Consider the following 26,177-nt stretch of genomic DNA (forward strand, 5'->3'; position numbering starts at 1 on the left):
TCAGTTTGCTCTGGTTCCAGGGTTCCTCTTATTTGTTTTGCTGGCTATTCATGAAAATGTTTGTAAATCCCGAAGTTTCTTGGACTGTAGCACAAACGATTATGCATCTGAATGTTCCTAAAAAAAACATATAGTTCTCCTGTTTAAAAATATTGTCATCAAATCAAGGAGCAGAAACAATACTATGTGGAATAGATGAACAGTGACCCAACAAGAATATCATATATTCTAAGTGAACAATCCATGAACAAAACCTGTAGTTTGAAAATCATTCATTGACGTCACAAATACTCTCAGTTCATATGTATGTTCAGGGAAGTCTGGATTGGGTCATAAGCATTTTCTAGCCAAAATAGGGATGTCTATATGTTATATATATGATTAATCATGAGTGCTTCTTGGAGCAGCTTGTCCTGGAAAGCACAAGGGGAAAGAGAATTCTTGATTTAGTCCTAAGTGGTGCATAGAATCTGGTTCGAGGTGAATATAGCTGAACCACTTAGCAATAGTAAGCATAATGTAATTGAATTTAACATACTTAGAATCATAGAATATCAGGGTTGGAAGGGACCTCAGGAGGTCATCTAATTCAACCCCCTGCTCAAAGCAGGACCACTCCCCAACTAAATCATCCCAGCCAAGGCTTTGTCAAGCCTGACCTTAAAAACCTCTAAGCAAGGAGATTCCACCACCTCCCTAGGTAACCCACTCCAGTGCTTCACCACCCTCCTAGTGAAAAAGTTTTTCCTAATATCCAAGCTAAACCTCCCCCACTGCAACTTGAGACCATTACTCCTTGTTCTGTCATCTGCTACCACTGAGAACAGTCTAGATCCATCCCCTTTGGAACCCCCTTTCAGGTAGTTGAAAGCAGCTATCAAATCCCCCCTCATTCTTCTCTTCTGCTGACTAAACAATCCAAGTTCCCTCAGCCACTCCTCATAAATCATGTGTTCCAGTTCCCTAATCATTTTTGTTGCCCTCCACTGGAAGCTTTCCAATTTTTCCACACCCTTCTTGTAGTGTGGGACCCAAAACCAGACACAGTACTCCAGATGAGGCCTCACCAATGTCGAATAGAGGGGAACGATCACGTCCCTCGATCTGCTGGCAATACCCCTACTTATACAGCCTGTAGCGGGGTGGACACCTGCTCAGGCCCGGGGGAGGGGGGTGGTTAAGATAGCCCTGGGAGAGGGCTGGGGCAGGGGAAAAGCTGGCTGATTGGCAGAGCAGCTGCAGCTGGGGGCCACCCCACAAACAGACCCAGTGGGCCTTATAAAAGCCAGGGAAGCCAGGAGCAGAAGAACACTCTCTCTAGCTCTGAGAGGGAGGGACCTGGCTGCAGAGACCTGAATAGAGGACCTAGTTTGGAGCAGGGCTGGGGAAAGGCCAAGGGAGCCTGAGAGCTCCAGCCTAGGAAAGCCCCAGGCTGCAGGCCTGGTATGGTCTATTAGGTACGGGGGTTGCAGGGACAGCCCCAGGTTAGACAGAGGCAGCAGGTCCAAACACAACCTTGCCTGTGATGAGTGGCTCATACCGCAGTCTGCCCCAGGGCGTAGGGGCTAGCTGGTGACTGGCAGGAGCCTACGACTGAAGCAAAGTAGAGATAGTGGATGGGGGATTCCCCTGGAAGGGGGAGCACCCAGTGAAAGGGGCACCGGGATCCTGGGAGGGACTCGGAAGCCAGCAGCAAGGCGAGACACTGGCCTGAAGAGGGTGCTCCGGAGGCTGGTGAGCTAATTCCCAGAAATGACCAGCAGGGGGCGCCGCCAGTGAGTCTGCGCTGGTGAGTCTGCGCCCAGTTACTCAGCCTAAAATGCCGTTAGCCCTCTTGGCAAGAAGGGCACACTGTTGACTCATATCCAGCTTCTCATCCACTGTAACCCCTAGGTCCTTTTCTGCAGAACTGCTGCCTAGCCATTTGGTCCCTAGTCTGTAGCAGTGCATGGGATTCTTCCATCCTAAGTGCAGGACTCTGCACTTGTCCTTTTTGAACCTCATCAGATTTCTTTTGGCCCAATCGTCTAATTTGTCTAGGTCCCTCTGTATCCTATCCCTACCCTCCAGTATATCTACCACTCCTCCCAGTTTAGTGTCATCTGCAAACTTGCTGAGGGTGCAGTCCACGCCATCCTCCAGATCATTTATGAAGATATTGAACAAAACTGGCCCCAGGACCAATCCTTGGGGCACTCCGCTTTATACCGGCTGCCAACTAGACATGGAGCCATTTATCACTACCCGTTGAGCCCGATGATCTAGCCAGCTTTCTATCCATCTTATAGTCCATTCACCCAGCCCATACTTCTTTAACTTGCTGGCAAAAATACTGTGGGAGACCGTATCAAAAGCTTTGCTAAAGTCAAGGAATAACATGTCCACTGCTTTCCCCTCATCCACAGAGTCAGTTATCTCATCATAGAAGGCAATTAGATTAGTCAGGCATGACTTGCCCTTGGTGAATCCATGCTGACTGTTCCTGATCACTTTCCTCTCCTCTAAGTGCTTCAGAATTGATTCCTTGAGGACCTGCTCTGTGATTTTTTCCAGGGACTGAGGTGAGGCTGACTGGCCTGTAGTTCCCCGGATCCTCCTCCTTCCCTTTTTTTAAAGATGGGCACTACATTAGCCTTTTTCCAGTATTCCGGGACCTCCCCTGATCGCCATGAGTTTTCAAAGATAATGGCCAATGGTTTTGCAATCACATCCACCAACTCCTTTAGCACTCTTGGATGCACTGCATCCAGCCACATGGACTTGTGCTCATCTAGATTTTCTAAATAGTCCCAAACCACTTCTTTCTCCACAGAGGGCTGGTCACCTCCTCCCCATGCTGCGCTGCCCAATGCAGTAGTCTGGGAGCTGACCTTGTTCGTGAAGACAGAGGCAAAAAAAGCATTGAGTACATTAGCTTTTTCCACATCCTCTACCACTAGGTTGCCTCCCTTGTTCAGTAAGGGGCTCCACACTTTCCTTGACTTTCCTCTTGTTGCTAACATACCTGAAGAAACCCTTCTTGTTACTCTTAACATCTCTTGTTAGCTGCAACTCCAAGTGTGATTTGGCCTTCCTGATTTCACGCCTGAATTTCCCCCCTACTTGTCGGGAGAAAATGCCAAATAAACCCACCACAGTAGCATTTAACTTCAAAAAGGGAAACTACATGCAAATGAGGAAGCTAGTTAAACAGAAATTAAAAAAGAACTGTCTCAAGGGAGAAATGCCTGAAAGCTGCATGGAAGCTTTTAAAAACGCCATATACAGGCTCAAACTAAATGTATACCCCAAATTAAAAAAAAAGAAAAAGGTTAGAGGACCAATAATAATAATAATAATTAATAATAAGGCTACCATGGCTGATCATCAGAGTAAAAGAGGTGATTAGAGGCAAAAAGGCACCTTGAAAAAAAAGTCAACTCCCTAATGAGGAAAATAGAAAGGAACATAAGCTCTGGCAACTCAAGTATAAAAGTATGATTAGGTATGCCAAAAAAGAATTTGAAGAGCAACTAGCAAAAGACACTAAAACTAACAGCAATTTTTTTTTGTAAGCACGTTAGAGCCAGGAAACTTGCTAAACTGTCAGTGGGGCCACTGGACAATCAAGGTGCTAAAGGAGCACTCAGGGAGGACAAGCCTGTTGAGAAGACACTAAATGGCTTCTTTGCATTGATCTTCACTGCAGAGGATGTGAGAGAGATTTCCCCAACTGAGCCATTCTTTTTGGGTGACAGATCTGAGGAATTGTTCCAGATTGAGGTGTCAGTCAAGGTGTTTTTGGAAAAATTGATAAATTAAACAGTAACAAGTCACCAGGACCAGATAGTATTCACCTAAGAGTTCTGATGGATCTCAAATATGAAATTACAGAACTACTAAATGAGGTATGTAAGCTATTGCTTAAATTGACCTCTGTACCCTATGACTGGAGCGGTGCTAATGTAGCACTGATTGTTTGTTTTGTTTTTTAAAGACTCCAGAAGTGATCTTGGCAATTACAGGCCAATAAGCCTAACTTCAGTACTAGGGGCTGAAACTATAGTAAGGACAGAATTATCAGACGCATAGATGAACCAATTTGTTAGGGAAGGGTCAACAAGCTTTTGTATAGGGAAATTGTGCATCACCAATCTATTAGAATTATTTGACAGAGTCAACAAGCATGCGGACAAGGGTGATCCAGTGATGTAGTTTACTTGGATATTGAGAAAGCCTTTAATAAGGTCCCTCATTAAGCAAAGTAAGCAGTCATGGTTTAAGTAATAAGGTCCTCTCGTGGATCAATAGCTATTTAAAAGACAGGAAACAAAGGGTAAGAATAAAAGGTCAGCTTTCACAATAAAAAGAGGTAAATAGAGGAATTCCCCTGATCTGTACTTGGACCAGGGCACCTGAACATTTTCATAAATGATCTGGAAAAGGGGGTGAACACGGAAGTGGCAAAATTTGAAGACAATACAAAATTAAGCAAAATATTTAAGTTCAAAGCTAACTGTGAAGGGTCAAAGGGCTCTCACAAAACTGGGAGGCTGGGCAACAAAGTGGCTGCTGAAATTCAAAGTTGATAAGTGCAAAGTAATGCACCCTGGAAAAAATAATCCCAACGCTACATACAAAATGATGGGGTTTAAATCAGCTGTTACCACTCATGAAAGAGATTTTGGAGTCATCATGAATAGTTCTCTGAAAACATCCCCTCAAAGAGCAGCAGACTCTGAACCTTAGGGTATGTATACTACCCACTGGATCGATGGGCAGCGATCAATCCAGTGGGGGTTAATTTATCACGTCTAGTCCAGACCAGGCCTTAGAACCATTAGGAAAGGGACAGAAAATATAATGCCACTCTATAAATCTCTGGCATGCCCACATCTTGAATACTGAGTGCAGTTTTGGTCTCCCCCATCTCAAAAAAGATGTATTAAAATTGGAAAGGGTAGAGAGAGGAGCAACAAAAATGATTAGAGATATGGAAGAGATTCCATATGAGGAGAAATTAAAAAGATTGGGATTGTTCATTTTATAAAAAAAGATGACTAAGGGGAGATGATATAGAAGTCTATAAAAACATGACTGATAGGTAGAAAGTAAATAGAGAAGTGTTATATGCCTCTTCACATAACACAAGAACTAGGTGTCACCTGATGAAATTAATGGGCTGAAGGTTTAAAACAAACAAAAGGAAATACTTCTTCATGCAACACACAGTCAACCTGCAGAACTCGTTATCTTGGGCTGTTGTGAAGGCCAAAAGTATAACTGGATTCAAAAAAGAATTAGATATGTTCATGGAGGCTAGGTCTATCAATGGCTGTTAACCAAGCTGGTGAAGTACACAACCCCATGTGCCGAGTGTCCCTAATAGGCTGGGCCTAGCTAACAGGATGGATCACTCTAAATTGCCCTGTTTTATTCATTCCTTATGAAGCACCTGGCACTAGCCACTATCAGAAGATGGGATACTGGGCAAATGAACCATTGATCGGATCCAGTATGGCTGTTCTTATGAATGATTTGACCAGCACTAACTATACCTCTTAAGACATTTCCAAAAATAAGAATTAGTTCCATTTTCTTTTCATTACTGATTTAGACTGGATTCAAACTGATGTCCTAAAAGCAAAGGGCTCTGAAATACATTATCAGCCCCCTGAGCCATCCATTGCCCCCTTTTTAAACTTTATACTAAGTTCAGATCAGTTCAACACTTAATTTTCTGTAATGTCTTTCTCTTTTAGACACAAATTTCCAGATGGGTTGACTGAGGGTTCAAGAAGGTTAAGTGACTTGGCCAGTATCATGCAGTGAGACTGTGACTGAGCAGGAATTAGAATCCAAAATTACCAAAACAACCAAAAATCACAGGCTAGGGATTGAGATTTTATAGACAAAACTTCAACTCGCAGTGAATTACAGGCCCTTAAATAGCAGAGTTTGTAATGGAAATACTAAGAGGAACCTGAATGTAGCAGCAGTATAGTAGTAACTCATTACTTATTCCATTAATGGCTGTGTTCCTAATAGAAACGGGCTCATTACATGGTAAGGAGTGAAGTTTGCATTAAATAGAAACATCATTTGGTGTTTTATTGATTAAAAGGAGATTAGATTTCCACCATGTTCTTTAGCAAATAGGATGCCTCAAAGGAAATGTATATATTTATATTTCAAAGAGGATTTTATTACAGCATAATGGAAAGAAAATGTATCTGATAATGATAGTTTATATCCCACAAGGGATCCAATAACGTAAAGTTTAACTCTTAATCTAGTGGTGAAGTCCAGACATAGTCTGTATTAATGCATTAATACAGAAACTAACGCTTTCCATTTGGATAGCCTATTGGAAACATGCTGTGTGTGACAGCAAGGTTAGAACCACTCTCCTGACCTAGGAAGACCAATCAAACCAATTCCTATGGGACACCCTAAAGTTGGCTTGCATGGGGAAAAAATACATAAAGGGAAAATTATTACATCAATAGGCCAGTGTCAGCATAAACATAATCTTCTCCGATCACTGTATATATCTCTCATGCCCCTTTTTCCACTTCTTCCTGGATCCATACAGGTATAAATATTGGCAGTTCTCATTGCCCACATAATATTGCACTGAGTCTTTTCCTCCATGCTGTTCTAATTTGTGCCGAGATCTACCCCTCTATTAAGATGGCCCCAGGATTAAGGAAACATAAAGATGACTCAAAGCAATCTTTGTACCAAGTGCTCATTGGCTGCAGCTCAGGATCTGGGCCTGTGAGTTTTAAATATATATAAAAGAATAAGATGTAGCACATATATGCCAATCCTTTAGTATCTAATATCTAAAGGTTTATTTATAAAAAGAAAGAAAGAGGTGAGAGTTAAAATTGGTTAAAGGAATCAAATACATACAACAATTGCTTGTAGCAGTGATAGAATAAACTGCAGGCATGTTACGTCTCTGGTTGCTCCCAAATCATTGGGAGGTCTTCAGTCCCTAGGTTAAGATGCTCCCATTAGGATAAATTCAGAGTCCAGAGGTCTGAGCTGGAAAGAGGCAAAATGGAGATGTTACCGTGGCCTTTTATAGCTTCTTCCTTGTAGAGGGAAACCCATTGTTTCAAACAAACCCGAAGCCTAGTTTCTGGAAAAATGCAGGTAACAAGATGGAGTTTAGAGTCACATGGTTTAGGGTCACATGCCCATGCATGCTTCACTTAGTCATAGCAGAGGCCATTACTCACACTCTAGTTAGAATGTCCTCAGGAAGTCCTTCAACTGTAGATAAGCTTTTTCCAGGTCCCTTGTGTTCATTGGTAAGCCATCAACTTGAATACTCCATTCACAAGGTCTTGGCCAGACTGGATGCAAATTACCCTGTGTGTGTTACCACAGGAGCAGACACATCCGAAATACAGGTGCATAGTCAATATTTATAACTTCAGATACAAAAACAATACATGCATACAAATATCATAATCATATTCAGCAAATCATAACTTTTCCATAGACATCTTACATGACGTACTTTGTTCAAGATTAGCTGCAATTACAGTATATAACAGTGGTAGCAACAGTGATCTACATGGTCATAATACTATCTAAGCTGCCGGATAAATGCAGCATTTTAAATAACTTTTCATTTGTGTGTCTCTTACGTGTAAAACTTCTGTGAAGGCTCCTTTAGCACAGGGTGAGGGTTCTTTCTCAGAAACCATTTTTTCTACAAATCACAAAAATTGAATATGAACAAGACCTTTTATGTAATTTAGTCCATCCCTGTTTATGGGTTCTACCTCCTCTATAAAGAACAGTGATCGTAATACTTAGTGTTTGTACTGTTAAGAAGCATAAGAGATGTATTTGTGCAGCCTAACTAAGGCCTGATTCAATAAGGCACTTTAAACATGTGAGTAGCCTTGGTGAATTCAATGGCACTACTCATGCTTCAGTGCCTTGCTGATTTGTGATCATTGGCTCTAAGAGAACTCAATACAGGGGTAACCAGATGAAATTCTCTGGCCTGTGTTATGCAGGAGGTCAGACTAGATGAGTGATACTCAGACTGAGGCTCGCGAGGCTCTTTAACGTGTCTCCTGTGGCTCTTTGCAGCACATGATATTAAAACACTGTGTGATTTATTTATTAACCTATCAGGATGTTAACCAATTGTTGTTGATTAAATAATAACACTTGGTCAATCATTTTGCTGTGAGAAAAAAAAAATATACACACACACACACACACACACACAAAATTTCCCCTCTCATACTGTTTAAATATGAATATATAGTACGATAGTAAATGAAACAATGAATTCACACTACTGTGGCTCTTTTGGGTAATGTTGGTCACTAATTTGGCTCCTGAACCATTGAGGTCTGAGTATCACTGCACTAGATGATCTAATGGTCCCTTCTGGCCTTAAAATCTGTTTACTGTAGTTGGGTCAGCTGTCAATGCTTACAGATCCTTTGGTGTGGGGAAGAAACAGAATTTCTAATCTTGGCAAAGGTAGGGTGACCAGATGTCCCGATTTTATAGGGACAGTCCCGATATTTGGGGCTTTGACTTATATAGGTGCCAATTACCCCCCACCCCATCCCAATTTTTCACCTTGCTATCTGGTCACCCTAGGCAAAGGTGTAGGTAATGGTTCGAGTGAACGGTATATGATATGGAGGAGGCTATCAATTAGATGGTCAGGGCAAGGTCATTGTAGACACAGGGAAAGCCTATGGCCCTAGAAAGTACTAGGCACTTTTTATTTTTGTAATGCAGGATTATTCCTCTCAGTGCATTTCCTAGTGTTTTATCCAGCTTCCTTTTAAAGGAAGCTCTGAGCAATGAGGATTCCAATTGCCTTCAGGAGAATATTCCACCATTCCTCACCAGCTAATGAATTCATTAGTAGTATGATTGCTGAATCAACATGCTGAACCAACATGCTGATTGACATTTGAGAAGCTTCACAGTTTGACCACTGGAAGAAACATTGCTGTATTTGCTGGGGGGAGGAGGGGGTTGTTTTGTTTTTATTGTTCATGTTTATTACTAACTACTGTTAAAGATAGCATTGATACATATAACATGGCGTTGTTGACTTACACTTAGCTTCCATGATTGTGGATAAGAAACGTTCCCTGCCCCAAAGTGACTATAATCTAAATAAGAGCAGAAGCAGAACTGTACAATGGTTCAGGATAGGGAGCAGCTGAGGATTGTTAATGATGGAAAGAAAGGAGGCGAGTATGCTTGAAGAAATGAGTTTTAGGGAGGGATTTCGATGGGTGAAGATAGAGGCCCGGATCCTCAGCCCTGCTACAGCTGCTTTCAGCTGCTCTTGCAGCCATAAAGTCAGGAGAGCCAAGATCCCACTTGTGTAAAAGCAAATCTCCAGTTGGCACGGAACTGGCATATTGGTTCTATGTAATCCTCCCTTGTCCCCTGGTGCAGGGCTTCTCTGTGGAAAGGAAGTGCGGCAGGCTCTGAGTGTGTGGGGTCCTGGGCATAAATTAGAACAACCCTAAATCTGGTGCTTTGGAAGAGCACAAAGTTGATTTAAAGTCATCTGTGGGTTCCTCAGGTTCAGTACTGAGAACATCTCAATGAGACCTGAGAGTCTGGCCCAGGAAATCTACTGCAGAAACAGGAAGGATTGTGATGGAAAAAGCTGAGAGTGGGAAAGGTGTGGTGAAGGGATTGGTCAGAGGCAGTGTGGAAGATGAGGCCAGAGATTATAGATTGGGAGCAAACTGCATCTTTCTCATCTCCATACCAAAGTGCTCCTAAGCATCCTTTTTCCTCACTCTTATTTTCAGTTCTATGGAACTCACAGACAAAAGCACCTGCGACTTTATTTTTGGCTCTGTATCCATGTTAATTCCACTCCACTGTATCTCAAATGAATCAGATATGAAATGTAATTAACAAGTAAATTAAATTAGCATTATTTTTCCTGCCTCTCTCCTTTGCCTGAGGTCCATCTCTTCTTACATGTTCACATAAGTCATGGTTTCCATTTGGGGACAAGGCTGAAGGCCTAAGAGGAAGAATATGTTGAGATGGACGTGGTTGTGGGATGCGATTATTGGCTTAGGTTCATGTCACATTAACAGCATTCATTCTGTCAGGCACCACCCTTGCTACCCTTTTCGTAGTGGCTCGCTTTTTGCCAGAGTTATATTTTCCCTGTGTAAAGTAATAGATCAGGAGTAGTGAGATATTGTAGTACATGGTACACACACACACAGCTAATGACCTCATGCTAACAATAGCTCAGCTGGAGGCAAGGATCAGAGAGGTTTCAAAACAAAATGAAGTTATTTATGAGAAAAAATAATTCCACTGCTCTTGGGAATGGTTTTAGCTCCTCATTAGAACCTCCAGGAAAACGATAAATGTTCAATGGACTGAGACAGAGGAGCGGGCTGCATCTAGGCCGTGGCTGCAAGATTAGAGATGGCTCTTTTGCTCTGAAATGAGGAGGAAAACTATGAGTTCTGTTGTTTCATGGCTCAGTCAAAGTAGCCTGAGCCTCTCAAAAACATTTAAATTGCATTCCTTTTGTTTTTTAGAGCTGACTGCAGCCCTGCTTTGTCACTAGCATTTTTGCTTTCATAAATGTGAATTTAGTCCTGATAAATGGGAACTGAGCAGGAGCCCAACATTTCAGGTTTTTGGCCATGTTAGTGCACTCTTCCCCAGGCTGATCCACCTGTGTGTCTCATCCCTGACTTGGAGCGACCAGTTCTAGAAGGAATGTAACACTTTTGCAGCGGGGAATGTTACTGTATGGGCCAGACCATCAGCTGGTGTAAGTCAATGTTGCCTTCCAAGTCTCTTCCTGAAAGTGATGCTTAGGGCCCCCACTTCCCAATATGGCATGACTTGGTGTGGTGTTAAAGTTCTAATTTTTAAAATGTTCTAGCCTAGGGGTAGAAAACAAAAAAATTTGGAAAAGATACTAAACATAGGAATTGCCACACTGGGTCCAACTGGAGGTTCCAGTCCAGTATTCTATCTGAGGCAAAAAGAAAAGGAGTACTTGTGGCACCTTAGAGACTAACAAATTTATTAGAGCATAAGCTTTCATGAGCTACAGCTCAATGCATCCGATGAAGTGAGCTGTAGCTCACGAAAGCTTATGCTCTAATAAATTTGTTAGTCTCTAAGGTGCCACAAGTACTCCTTTTCTTTTTGCGAATACAGACTAACACGGCTGCTACTCTGATATCTGAGGCAATGACTAGTACCCTTCAGTGAACTCTACCCCACATCTACCTATGGTGATCTGCCCCCCTACATTAGTGCTCATCCTAGTCTCCCATTGTTGAAGATTGCCTTATTCCCTGAAGTATGAGGCTTAATATCACTTCCAAAATGTTTGTCATCATTCATTATGATAATACTCTGGATATTCTCGACATCCATATAAATGGCCACTCCCTTTTAGAATCTTGTGAAATTCTTGGCCTGGGTATCACGATTTCCTGTGGCAATGAGTTCTGCAATCTAATACCATGTTCGGCAAAATAGGATTTTCTTTTAACAGTTTTGGATTTGTCATCAAGTATAGTCATTCATCTATCAGCATAGAATGCAGGCCATACATAAAGGATGGGGATGCTATCCTGGGAAGCACTGACTCTGAAAAAGACTTGCAGGTCATAGTGGATAATCAGCTGAGCATCAGCTCTAATTGCCATGCTCTGGCCAAAAGGGCTAATGCAATCACTGGAATCTCAAGCAGGAGTAGAGAAGTTATTTTCAGTCTGTATTTGGCACTGATGTGACCACTGGAATACTCTGTCCAATTCAGGTGTCCACAGTTTGAGAAGGATGTTGATAAATTGGAGAGGGTTCAGAGGAGAGCCATGAGAATGGTTAAAGGATTAGAAAGCATGACATAGTGATAGACTCAAAGCGCTCAATCTATTTAGCTTAACAAACAGACGGTTAAGGGGTGACTTGATCATAGTCTATAAAAGTACCTATACGGGGAACAAATATTTGATAATGGGCTCTTGGATCTAGCAGTTTACGGTTTAACATGATTCAATGGCTGGAAGTTGAAACTAGATGTAGCCAGACAGGAAATAAGGTATACATTTTTAATAGTGAGGGTAATTAAACATTGGAACAAAGCACCAAGGGTCATGGTGGATTCTCCATCACTGTCAATTTTTAAAAAAAGAGTGAACATTGTTCTTAAAAAAAAAAAAAAGATATGCTCTTGTTGAAACAGAAATTGTTCTGGGGAAGTTCTCTGGCCTGTGTTATACAGGAGGTCAGACTAGATGATCATAGTGGTCCCTTCTAATCTTGGAATCTATGAATCTGTGCTGCCTATTAGAAATTGTGTGTATCTTTGCCATCTTGTTCATTTTAAAGAGACATTGTCAACTTGAAATTCAGACTATTCCAAAAAAATGAGCTGAAAGCAGTTCCTGGATCTACACCTGCCCTGTAGTCCCAAGTGACAGTTTTTGTGGCTGCACAATCTCATTTGTCCTGTTTTTAAGCGTGTTTTTTTTCTCTTCCACCTTGCTGTGTGAAAGACCACACAAACAACAGGGGAAATTGACTGACTATACAGGGCAATAGCAGAATGGAGTCTTCACAAAGTACTGTCTGAAATCTGATTTGGATGGGAATTGAGGATTAGGGATAGTTCTAATCCTGCTGCCACTAGTCTTAAAGGGAGCTGATGAATGGTCTCTGCTGCCTCCTGACTCTGAGTAGAAAGGTGGCCCAATGAAATGTGCTGCCCCTGGTGGCCTTGCAGCTGGCTGGTATCATGATCTTTGCTGTCTCCTGGCCCTGAGATTTAGGGAAGCCCTGGGGTGGGGTGGTGATGGGAGATGCACGTCTACTTGCCTCTTGGAGTGGCTGGGAGTTTTTGCTAGTCATCTAGTTCTAGGCACTTCTGGTGGCTGTAACCTACTGTGCTGGTATCTGGATCAAGCTCATGAGCCACTTTACATATTGGCTCTTACTCCCTCCAGAAGAACTTCCTGTGAGGGCTCTTACTGAGTTCTGCTTGTGTGCTGGGAATCAAGTGAAGTGTCCTTCTGAGGAGTGCTTTGAACAAGACACAAAACAGTGCTGGGTCTAAGACGGGGTTTCACCAAAGAGGACCCTTTTTGTCTGATGCTGGAAAGTTCAACCTGAGGGGCTGCAGGTTTTTCTACAGCCAGTTACAGGAACACTAACTGAGCCAAGGCATCAGGCAGCTGTTTCTTCTCCTCCACAGAGGAAAATGCTTTGTGGTTAAAATGCTGTTCGTAAAATCTCCCTGGGTGATCTCCTAGGTGAGAGGCAAACAGAAACAGGTGGGTGGCATTGTGGGTAGCCCTAAACTGGACAGACGGGTGAGTGCAGGGACTATGGGGGTGGGGAACACTCTACCTCACACAGTGAGCCTGCCACAGTAACGTGTCTAGGAAAGCCTAGATTTCAGCCCTAGGCCCAGGGCTGGATGGGCCTGGTGACCAATCTAACCTCTTACCTCTGGAGGGGTCCAGGCTGTGGCACATTGGCAAGGCAGTGTGAGAAGCTTGGCCTGTGGGCTGCGCTCAGTGGAAGTGAGCAGTAAAGCAGGGTCAAATCACCGGGCTGCCGAGGTAGGAGGGAGGGCACAGAGAGCAGTGTGCAAAGTCCAGGTTTTTCTGTTGGATGCGCTGGGGTTCACTGGGCTGGAGCCTGCCTTCCCCATCCAGCAGCGGAGGATTGCTGGAACACACTCTAGCCACTTCGGCTTCCCATCCCTTCCTGTATCCTGTCCCTCATGGCAGGAGCTGGGGGTTGTCATTTAGCAATGGCAATCCTACATCTGCTGGGGACTTCCCAACACCTCGGGAACCCTCAACTGGGAGCTTGAAGCCACCTTCTGCGCCATAGGATCAGAGCTGGGGTCCAAACTGACTCACTGTAACTGCCTCCGGGAGCTGCCACCAGTCTAGGGCTTTCCGTACCAAAGGCTATGGCTTAAGAGTCACAACAGAGCTCTCTAGTTGGTTCCACGTAGATCAGTAAGTGGGGCAGAGTTTTCTAGCAACAGAGTCAGCGTTGCCTAGGAAAAACCTTGCTTCAGGTCCATACATTCCCCTTGCTCAGCAACATGCTCTTATTTCTGTAACCCTGCCAATCTAGCATCACTAGGCTGGAACATTTACTTCATGGTGATATGATGAATGCTAGGAAGCCAAGACATGCTGTAGAGATCTTTTAAGGAAGAACCAAATTTTCACAACTCTGGCTCTGATATCTCTGACTTGGAGCTATCTAAGCATTCCTGACTCCGATTTGATGTGCATGTAATCTGACTCAGACATTCACTGGAAAAAATCACTTTCTGTTAGCAAACTGGCATTTCCCACACTTTTCACGGTGGGGATGCAGTTGTCTTACAACGTGCTTTACAGGTCTCCCTGGTGTCTGTGCACTTACACTATAGCTGAGTGATCACAGTGTGTCTGAATGTTGGAGTCGCACACAATCTTTCATTAATGGCATGAGACAACAATGTTGTGAGTTTTTTGGTACATCAAACCTTCCCCCCCCTCCCAGTTTTGTGTGGAGAAAACTTGGCCTCCCTCTGCCTTTAAACTATAGCTGTTCATTCTGATGCTCTTCTGATTTCCTTGTCCCCTGTTAAAATTGGTGCACAATACTTGTAAATTTTACTGTACTTAAATGGGCTATTTCTCTTAATACACAGACAACTACACTGCTAGGAAATGATCATTTCATGACTGGAATAGTCACACAACACTATAGGAACAGGACTATACAGATCAAATTCTGCTCTCAAGCACACACGTGCAGTCTCAGTGATTTCATTAGGGTTGTACACGTGAATTGCAGCACAAAATGTGGCCTAGCATGTGTAAATAATGATGGACACCATCCTGTGTGCTGCTGTCAGCAAGTCCAAACCAATATGCTACTTAAATCAAATGCAATGTATGCAGTTAAAGTCAGATTCCCCCAACATTAATAGAATTCATATTTAGATGTGAATTACAGGAGTGGGCCTAATCCTGCAGGCTGCTGAGCACCGTCAGCTGTCATCGAGTCAGTAACAGTTGGGGTTGCTGAGCACTCATAGAATCCAGCCCAAATATAATCTGTCAGTAAACTGAAAGGATGTCTTATTTGCCAAGGAATAAATTCAGAGATCACCATTTCTTCCCTTTGATGTTACTAACACCTAAACATGGCAGGAAGCTGAATTCCTTTCTTTGCCTTAGGTCAGTGGTTTTTAGCCTGTGGCCTGCAGACCTCTGGGGGGGTCCACAGACTACGTCTAAGGTTTCCAAAAGAGTCCGCATCTCCATTTGAAATTGTTTAGGGGTTGGCAAATGAAAAAAGATTGAAAACCACTGCTTTAGGTGCTTGTTTGAATGCTCCAGGTGCAGCAGGGTTAACTCATAGCACAAAATCAAAGGTTGCAGGAAGGTTCAGAGAAGAGCCACAAGAATGATTAAAGGACTGGAAAATATGCCTTATAGTGATAGATGCAAAGAGATCAATCTATTTAATTTAACAAAGAAAAGGTTAAGAGGTGACTTGATCACAGTCTATAAGTACCAACATGGGGAACAAATATTTGATATGGGGCTCTTCAGTCTAGCAGACAAAAATATAACATCATCCCATGGCTGGAAGTTGAAGGTAGATAAATTCGGACTGGAAAGAAGGTATATATTTTTCACAGTGAGAGTAATTAACCATTGGTACAATTTACCAATGTTTGTGGTGGATTTGCCATTACTGGGAATTTTTAAATCAAGCTTGGATGTTTTTCTAAAAGATCTGCTCTAGTTCAAAAGGAATTATTTTGAGGACCATTACACTGTGGCCTGTGTTATACAGGAGGTCAGACTAGATAATCACAATGGTCCATTCTGGCCTTAGAATTCATGACTCTATGAATGCTATTGAAAGTAATTTACATTAGTAAGAGCAGCACCTGCTCACACTAGGGCAGAATTTGGCCTGTAGGAACCCTGGCTTTGCCATACTATATTGGATCAATGGTCCATCCAGCTTTCAGTAGTGGCCTGTCCTTGAGATCAGAGGGGAACCTGAACCTCTTCCAGCTTAATGTACCTGGTCAATTGTTCTAATGTCTCTGTACAGGAGAGATCTCTGCTGTGATTATTTTATATCTTGAGGCATTACATGCAGCTCTGCTCTTGGGTCTTGGTTGTTAAGAGGATTCAAAAATCTAGAAAACAAGTTTGGCAAAACAATTCTACTATCACCCTTTTGTGAAAATATCAAGACCTGCAGTTCAGAGCACTAAAAAAACCCATGTGGTTGGATCTGGCACTTTTGTTGGCAGCCTCAGCGGAGAGGTTAAGTTTGCTTGCATGAGAAGACTGTACACCTGTCAGCACTACTAGCAGTTCCTTTGACAGGTGTGAGGCTCATTGATGGAGGATGTGGAAGAAGCTTGCATTGCTGATGTCCAGGTGGCACCTATTCTGCAGTTGGTGCACTGATCCTCTTTGCTGATGTCCATGCTGTACCCATCCTATGGATGAAGAAATTATTTGCATTCTCTGGAGCTGTTTAATCTGGCATCTTTCATCTCTTCATTTAAAGAATTTAAAAAACAGCCCACCCACACATTTCCAATATGAGCAATGCGTCTCACCCGATCTCGTTTCCCATGAACTGTACATTAAACCGATGCTATTAGGCTGCTGTTCGAAGGAATCCTATGTAGTGGTAGCAGTTATTCCAACAATGTTAATGATTTGTAGAAAGATGAATTAAGCCAAGAGAAAGAAGTGCACAAGTCTATTACTACTCTGTGCCTAACTCTATTAAAAAGAGCTGAGCTGTTCATCCATTTATGAGCCATTGACAGGGAAGCGTATATCTTAAAGAAAAAGGTCATATTGCTCCAAACTGGGCATGGCCAAGTGCCTTCCAAAGAAGGATCCTTTCACGACAGAGATTCTATGTCTGGAGTACTTTCCAAGCAAAAGGCTCCCAAGCAGACTTTTTTCCAACCTGGTGGCCAAAGGACTGACTTGGAATTTTCAGGTGCATGTGCTAGCACAGGGGGTGTGGAAAACCAGCTGAGGCTTGATCACATTTGGCTAGAGCATAATGCAAACATAACTCATTAGCAGCAGAAATCTGTGCGTGCTGGGGCAGGCAGGGAGGGAGAAGATGGCTTAGACCCCAACTGTTTTAAGTAGGTAGGACATCTAGAGGAAAAATCATGTGGTTTTGGGTGGGCTACATTTCTATCCCCTCTTTCTGATTACCATACACCTCTGCCTCCATATAACCTATTTGTTTTGTTCTATCGCAGGGTATTTCTATGGAGCTGTCATTGTAATATCAAAATGTCATTTACTTGGGCTCTTTTTTCTTTGAATATTTAAAATGAAATTAGCACTGTAGGAATGTGCCAGAGTGAAGTCCTCTGTGGAGCTGCAGAGCCCCTTCCATCGCTGTAGTAAGTATCTACACTGCAGCAGTGCAGCTGTGCTGCTGTAGGGACACAGCTAAGAGCTAAAAGGACAGGGAAAGAAGAAACCCCATCTGAACTGCCAGAGAACATCTGTAGACTTGTGTTCCTGTCAGACTCAGATACCATGGGCCTTTCCAGGATGGACTGGCAATGGACCAGTTTATAGATGCTCATCTGGACTTGGTTTCGCAAATCAAGATTAGCGAAAGGAAACGAAAGACACTCCAAGAGGCTGTGGAATTTGCCACAGAACTTGAATCTTTTCTTCCAGAAGTGCACCAGAAGAGGAAGCAGTTGCTAGCGAGGTAGATGGAGCTGATCACCATGAGTCCTGTAAGTACAGCATTGGGTTTACTATGTATGATGAAAGAGGGGATTCTAATCTGGTTCATGATGGCCCTATTGAATAATTAGAACAATGATAAATTTGGGTTGTAAAACAAAGGAAGGTGACAATAATGCAAAAAATAAAGGAAGCGGTTCAGTTCAATGATAGTACTGTGACAAAATTGGCTACAAACAGGAGGATTCTTATACATTTAAGGGATGTTTAGTGAAAGCCTCTCTCCCAGTTCAGGAATCGGGGAACACCAGCCTGAAGGGGCAAAAGTTGGTGGAAGTAACCTTTAGTTCTGGGCAATTATACAACAATAATGGGAGTTTGGCTATTGAGTGCAAAATAGGATCTGTGATGTGTATTGGGATAGTTGACACAAGCTCAAACATAATGGTTATTAAACCAAACATGCTAAAAAAAAAAAAAAAAGGTGAGGGAATGGGGGATCCAAAACTGACCCCACCTCGCAAATTTGTCTGAAATGGAGACATTGACTAGGGCAAGGGCACCCATCCCAAAACTGAAAAAACTTGGTATAAAGATTGGACTTCTAAAATTCAAGCCAAAAGTCTGGGTGGCTGAAGTAGTAGATGCGCTAATAATGGCCTGGATTACATTATGGCTAATAACTGTGTAATCAATGCCAGGAAAGGTGTTTTTCAAATTCAGTCTGTGAAAATTCCCTTTAAAGATATGGCCCAGGTAAGACAACTGGTTTGAAGACAACTGGTTTGCAATGAACTAATTGTCCTGGCCCCGAGGCAGAACCTATTATAATAGCTACTTGTTCTGGGAGGTTTTCAGCCAAGGAAAGATGGGATGTAATTGAAACCTGTTTTGAGATCCAGGATCCTGGCAGTCTTAGCTGCTAAAACTCTTGTGGATCTGAATCAGGAACAGCTCTCCTGCCATTTTGCTGAATATTTCTGACAGGCAACAAATAATCAAAGAAGCGAAACCATTTCTGCAGTCAGCAGGGTGTGATTTAGTACTTTCAGAGCAGAAGAGGCTATTGGGACTGTGGCTGTCTTGGTCTATCCATGCTTCAAAACCCCATTCATACCGGACACCGATGTTCTCACAGTTTGTGGGACAGGATTTCAGCATGGCTGCCCCCAAAATCTGAGAATGTAGCTGGGGATGTTGAGGCTGGAAAAGTTGTTACAGAAGTGAATCCCCACTAGTATAGAAAGGGCAGGGTCTGTCGCTGCCAGCAACTTCCACCATAACCATTGGCATTCTGCAGGGGCTGACTGAAAGGCATTCCTCCCTGGTGGTGGAGAGGAAATCCAGGAAGACAAAAAACCCAAGAGAGAATAAAATTCTTTTATGTTGATGATGTGAAACTATACTGCCAGAAGGGCACTGTCTGTATGTAAATAGTTAAGCTTGTATCATTTGTAATTTGTTACATTTCTTTTCTTTCTGTTTGGGGTGGGTTGTTGGGTGGTGTTATCCAGTGGGTGAAACCTCCTTATGGGCTGTGTTAAATCCCCATTTACACTGATAGGTGTGAACTTGTCCTTCAGTTAACATAGCTGCAAGCAAAAGCCCTCCCCTAAGACAAAGTTGTGTGTGTGAACGTGTCCAGGAGCTTTTTGCTGAGGGCATGGCTATACTTGCAGATGTAGAGTGCTGTGAGTTAAACCCGCCTTCGGAGAGCGCAGTAGGGAAAGCGCTGCAGTCTGTCCACACTGACAGCTGACAGTGCACTGGCATGGCCATGTTTGCAGCACTTGCAGCGGCATTGGGAGTGGTGCATTATGGGCAGCTACCCAGCAGGCAAGTGACTGCAACATCCTTTTCAAATTGGGGGGTGGGGTGGGGTGAAGTGTGACAGGGAGTGTGTTGTGTGTCTGTGGGAGGAGAGAGAGTGGTAAGTTCAGACCCCCCTCCGTCCCCCTCCCCCCCTGCTTCTCTCTCACTCACTCAAAGCAAACAGTAAACAGCTTCTCCAAAATGGAGCTTTCAAGGGGCATTTCTGCATTCCTGCAGCTGATTTCACAACGACAAGAGTGGCCACTTGACTTGAGGGGATTATGGGATGTTTCCGGAGGTCAATCAGAGCGCACTAATGCAACACCTCGTCCACACTGGCGCCACGGCGCTCCACCGGGGGTGCAGCAAATGTTCTTCCACTTGCCGAGGTGGAGTACCAGCAGCGCTGTAGCTGCGGAGTCAGAGCTCTCTACGTGCCTTGCCAGTGTGGACGGGGAGTGAGCTAGTGTGCCCGGGGCTCCTTTATTGCACTGTAACTCACAAGTGTAGCCAAGCCCTGAGTATTGTTTTGGGTGGGGATGTGAGTGAAAGAAGAGAGATCATACACAAACTGAGAACAAATAAGAACAAAGAGAGCCTGTTAGCCACTGTGACCCTGGAAAAAGCTTGAGACTGCACCTTTGGGTCTGGTATTGGCTAAAGAGGCTTGGGGACTGTAAGCTAATGAACTGCTTCTTTTGTTCTTGGTTTCTTCTGTGTTCAGAGACACAAGTCTTTGTACATTTTCATTGTAAATAAACAGGATTGCATCAATTTCTGCTTCCAACTGAAATACCCAAAGAGTCCCAAACTTTGACTAGCTGCTCCAGTCAAAAAGGGGCAACACCATGCTAAGTGCTAAAGCCCAATATTGCAGGGCCTTCTGGCCTTGGATTTTATGAATCTATGAATAAAATTAATCACTTGGGCCAAAAAGGGCAGCCGTAGCTTAGCCACTTAGTACTATGTTCCTATCAGATCATACAAGCTAAGCAGAGGCAGGCTGGGCCAGCATTTTGAATGAGAGATCTGTAGGGAGGTGCCATAGGAAGCAGTGTTAGTGAATCTTCAGGCTGTGAGTCTGTAACTCTTTGCTATGAGTCAGTACTGAGGCAATGCACTTGCATGGTTTTAGGGGGCACAGAGCTCTCTCTCAGAGATCTAGAACAACAATGTTAGCAACTGATGGTCCTAGAAAATCTGTGGGCAGGTCTACACTACAAATTTACATTTGAAAAATTTACTGTAGCACGTCCAGTGAAGGACTCTCTAAGCCAACTGGAGAGAGCTCTCCTGTCAGCTTAATAACTCCACTTCCGCGAAAGGCAGTAGCTATGTTGGTGGAAAAGCTCTCCCACCAACATAGCGCTGTCCATAAGGGAGGGGTTAAGGTCGGTATAACTCAGGGGGGTGGATTTTTCACACCCCCCCAAGTGATGTAGTTCTACTGAAGTAAATACATAGTATAGACCAAGCCTTTGTAAGAGTCTCTGTTTGATTCCACTGTGCTGCTCAAATTCCAGCTTGGATAATTATAGTGGTTCCCATTAAAAATGGAGCCCACAGTTACCACACACTTTCTCTACATCTGCAATTGGAAATAACGGTGGCACCTGTTGGCAGTTGTTCGTATCTTCAATGACAGCCGGTGTAATATTGTGTTTTATCTAAATTCCCACTTGAATTTCAGTTGGAAAAGGTGCCAGCCTAAACTTCACTTCCTGACCCAACCTATAGGGCACTGTTGTGTTAAACAATTGCTGCCGCCTGGTGGTGGCAGGAAGTGATGTGCTAGTACACAGCTTTGGGATAATGGGTGTTGTGTACATGTAAGATTGTTAACAATGTACATTAGCAGGGGGAAATGACTTAGAACATAGTAACAGAGTGTGAAGATCTAGGGATCTGTGCAGAGAAGTGGAGTAAATCTACTGACTCACCCTAGTGGCTGGGTCAGTGTTCCTGGTAGTTCAAACCTACTTATATAAAAGGGCTCGAATCTGGTGGAAGCAGAAAGAACCAGGAGAAGCGGGAGACGGGAGCTGCAGGAAAAAGCCCTAGGATTAGCAGAGCATAGAAGTAACCTATGTTGAAATGTTTTGTTGTTTAAGTTGGTAAGAAAAGCAAATCCCAGGAAGAGGTTAATTTTGGACCTCTGTGTGTATACACTGTACAGGGAGCAGGGCGAGAATGCCACCAGCTTACAAACAATTTTGAAGAGAGGGTGGGAGAGAGTGCAGTCTGAGCAGCTGCCGTGTGTTGGGGAATTTTATTTTGGGAAGAGGGAGGGAATTCAGTTTGGGTGGTAAATGGCATTAAAGATATTGCTTGTTTGTTTACATACATAGTGAGGCGTTGCTCCATTATTGCCCGGCACACTGACAAAACCCGTGCAGGAGATTTAGGTGATTATTTTAGAACCAATAATATAGCAGCAAAATGCTGCATAGCAGATGGCTTAGAACAACCAGTTAAAAGGCCCCTGCCCCAAAGAGCTTACACTTCATTGTCACAACTAGGAACACATTAATGATGCACATTAATATACTATTGGAGCACACCTCAGGTACAGTGTGAGGGTCAAGGTAGAGTGTCTTCAGCCACCTTTTTAGTCTTTGAATGTTTGTTTCCACTAAATCCACTGTTTTACAGCTCAGTTAGAAAGCTACTATTCACCGACTCTCTAATATGTGGCACACTTGAGCCTGGCACATACACATAGCTTATTTTAAACATTATGGGCCAGAGCTTAGCTGGTGTAAATCAAGGTAGCTCCTTTAAAGTCAGTGTAGCTACAATGACTTATCCCAGCTGAGGATCTGGCCCTTTAAGAGCAGAGCTAGTGGGGGCTTTTTAATTTTTAATTGTGCCCAGTGGAAATGAGGCAAGCCACCCCAAGGACATCTCACATGGTGTCTGGTCAAAGTCAAGGGGCTGTTCATAAATATGCCTGCACTGAGAAAAGCCATCTGTATTTTTAGCATCTATGTCCACAACTGATTATTTCCCAGTTGAAGAAGTGGTGCCCTTTTAGATGTAGGGATTATTTCCACTCTTGACTCCATTTAATATCATTAGAAGTTACAACATGGATGGGATAATATCTTTGTCTCTCTCATATCCTGGGACCAACATGGCTACAACTGCACTGCAAACAATAGGTGTTACAGGTGCTCAGCACCTCTAGAAAATCAGCTACATCAAAAGCCGCCCCAAAGGATGGATCAGTGGGGATTATACACCAGAACAGGGCCAACAACCAAGGGAAAGGAGCAGGTTTTACAAGCGTTCTGCAGTGTCATCCCCAAAGCTTTCCAGGATCTCTTCTGGAAGAGGCAGTGTTTCACATTATTGCTTTCATACATTTTCTTCCTTGTTGTACAAAGTCTCTCTCTGGAAAATCAGCCGAGGGAAGTGTACAGTATCGCCAACTCCTGAGTCAGGCCCCTAAAGTCATGACATTTTAACAAACCAATAGATGTTGGAGTTAAGGTATTTGTTAGTTGGTTTCTGAGCCCTCCGGGGTGCATGCAGGTCATATTTTCAAGCTTTCCCCCTCAGCTGTGAGTGCTAGAAACTTACTCTTTGTAAAAACAAATGAAAAGTGAGATTCTCTCCTAATCACTTGACTCTGATAGCTGGGGCTTTAAGATAAACACCAAATATCGTATGGCACTTGCGATAAAATCATGTGTTGGCAACACTGTTCCTTCCTAGCACTTTCTACACTCAAAAGCTGCTCCACTTGCTTGTATATGGATTCTCATCAATGAGGCATCCTCTCCAATGTGTCAGCATACGGGTTACAGCTGAGCGATCTCCAGCCTATATGTGAAACCTCACTGACTGGTTTTGAGGGCTGGTTTTTTGGATATTATAGTTTAATGAACAATTAGGAGGCAACTAACTGGAAAATAACCAGACCTTTAACAGCCTCAGTGCTTAATTTACCTTGTACTTTTTCTTACATTCCCTCTCTTACTGCTAATATTCTATCAGCATGGTTGTCTTTCTGATAACAGTTTTATTCAAATATTGCTGTTTCATCTCGCCTCTATTCCTCACTCTGCTTCACTGGGCTGTTTTGCTGGGGCTGCCTCTCCTGTCATCATGGTCTATTGCTGCCTCGTCAATCATAACCCATTAAGAAAGCCTCTGCATGCTGGACAATTCAATCTGTATGCTCATGACACGTTCCAAAAAGCAGCTTTTCAATTGGATTCCAGATTGCTTGCAACGATGTGGAGTTCATACTGCCTGGGTATACGGAAGGGGAGGAGGAAATGGCTCTGTGGATGGAATCATTTAAATCCATGATTTATGTGTTCTCCACACTTTAATTGCATTGAGAAATCTCTCACTCTGGCAGTGTCTAATCTCTCGACATTTCACATGCTCTGCCTGTGCAGTGTCAGAAGATGAATAGCCCATTCATATAGGGAGTGCTTCACTTCCAGATATGCTGATTTACAATGCTGATAGACTGTAGCAAGAGATGAAGGATAGCAGCAGGATTAGGTAACTTGTGCCTTTCAAGCCTCGGTGATACAAAAGTAAAACAATGAAACAAATTCTAGGATTCACCCCACATGCAAGACTCTTTGTTTATGGTGTATACAGAGTTAGTTGGCTCCTTTTCTCTTCAGTGCTGGTAGGATATGTCTGATGGTTGTTTATATTACAGAAGGGCCTAGAGATCCCCCCAACTGTGAATGGAGCCCCAATGCTCTGGGTGCTGTAACACACATAATAAAAGATATTTCCTGCTCCTCAGGACAGGGCATGCAAAGATGGCAGAAAAGAGGAGATGATGATATCCCCATCTGAGGATGGAGGCACGGAGAGACGAAATGACTTGCCCAAGGTCACACAGACAGTCTGGGGCAGAGCTAAGAATTGGAACCAGGTCTCCTTAGTCCCTCTGCAGTGCCTTATCACCCAAAATCACCCTTCTTCTCTGTGATCTGACGCATTTCACAATATGAAAATATTACCCAGAAGAACTATGAGCTGTGTCAAACTTTGTGATGGATAATATTCCCCTATGGAGTGGTTAGCCCTTTCGTGGCCAGTAAAATCCTTTGCACCAAACCAATCTTGATTTTCTTTCTAATTTGTAAAGTGTAGTACCAAATAGTTTGGAAAATAGCTAGCACAGTCCATTGATATAAAGGTGTGATACAGACTCGTAAAATAGCCACATTAGATAAACTTAGGTTATCCACTGAAACCATCAAGTTCCAGTATAGCCCAATCGTGGTCGCCCCATTTTTAGCATTCATAAAATCCCCACGTGGGAGCATTCACCTGAGCAAGGAGTAAAGTGTATTTCCACATCCTCAAAAGGGGTGGTGTATTGTTTATTTGGATCCTCCAACGAAACAACTCAGAAATTCAGGCACCTGATTGGCTTCATAGATTTTCTATGTAATTTGTTGCTACGGGATATGAGCATGAGATGATTTGCACAATGAAATGTCCAGCAATTAGATCTCTTTGTGACCAGATATCCAATGGTGGAAGGTGCATGAGGAATTGACATAGAAGCCTTCCTGGATTTTTAGTAGCCAAGTTATTTCACCACTCACCACCTCCACCGTGTTCCCTCCCACTGAAAGTGTAGAGAACATGATGTAAATCATTCTTCCTTCCAGTTGTCCTACTCAAGACAAGGGAACCATTCCTTGTAGTAAATAACTATGACTCACCATTTGTGCACGCTCTTACTCTGCTTTGTTAGCTGACCTGAATTTATCCACAGGCTTTAAACCTTGAAAGATGGAGGTAAAGCTGCCATCTTAATTCCATCAGGTCTCACACTGTTTGAATAACAGTGGTGAGTTAATCAGTTTTTACTTTTCTCTCTGACAGTCTAATTGTTCTGTCCAGAGCAATTGCACCCACACAGTATGCTTACAAATGCATTTCTGAGCAGGTTCAGTTATAGTAGCATGAAGAGCTAAATTCTCCCCTGGGATGCATACATCTGTGGCTCCTGTTAGCTTCAGTTGGAGTGGCACACAAGTAAACAAAGGCTCAATTTGACCCAAAAGGTTTCCTGTTCTATTGCACAGGCTGGAGACAGCACATCAGAAAAACTTGTATTGCATAGGAGTGTGTCAACCATCAACACTGGGGATCAAACTGGGGGCCTCCAGAGATAAAAGCATGAGCTACTGTAGCCTGAACTACAGAACCAAGGCCCTTTGTCATAGCCTCTATGAATCCGGCACAGTAAATGCGGTAACACTAAATCACCAATGGGTTACATGTGCAGGGCCTGAACTTTGGGAGTGGTTGTGCCGTAGTAGCATTCTACCATCTTGATTTTACCAGAACACCCATATTCAGGGATCTCTTCTTTTAGGAATGGGCATAAGAGCCAGGAGAGCTGGAGTTTATTTCCAATTCTGCCACAGAGTTACGAATCACTTGGGGCTTGATTCTACAAGGTACTTTAGCATGTGTCAAGCTAAGTGTGTGAGAGTAGACCCACTGAGTGGAAGGCAATGGGACTCAGTTTGGACATGGGTCTGTCTGTGCCAAGTCGCTTGTCAGATTGGAGTCTGTGTGTGCATAAGAACATAAGAATGGCCATAC

General features: G+C 43.2%; 1 long non-coding RNA gene across 1 annotated transcript in view; it reads left to right on the top strand.

The window, feature by feature from the left end:
* The window catches only part of LOC122458554, a 57,520-nt gene that overhangs the window by 29,003 nt on the left and 2,340 nt on the right, over positions 1-26,177 (top strand). The gene's annotated exons all lie outside the window — the stretch shown is intronic.

This window comes from Dermochelys coriacea, chromosome 2, assembly GCF_009764565.3.
Source record: "Dermochelys coriacea isolate rDerCor1 chromosome 2, rDerCor1.pri.v4, whole genome shotgun sequence".
Taxonomy (NCBI): Eukaryota; Metazoa; Chordata; order Testudines; family Dermochelyidae; genus Dermochelys; species Dermochelys coriacea.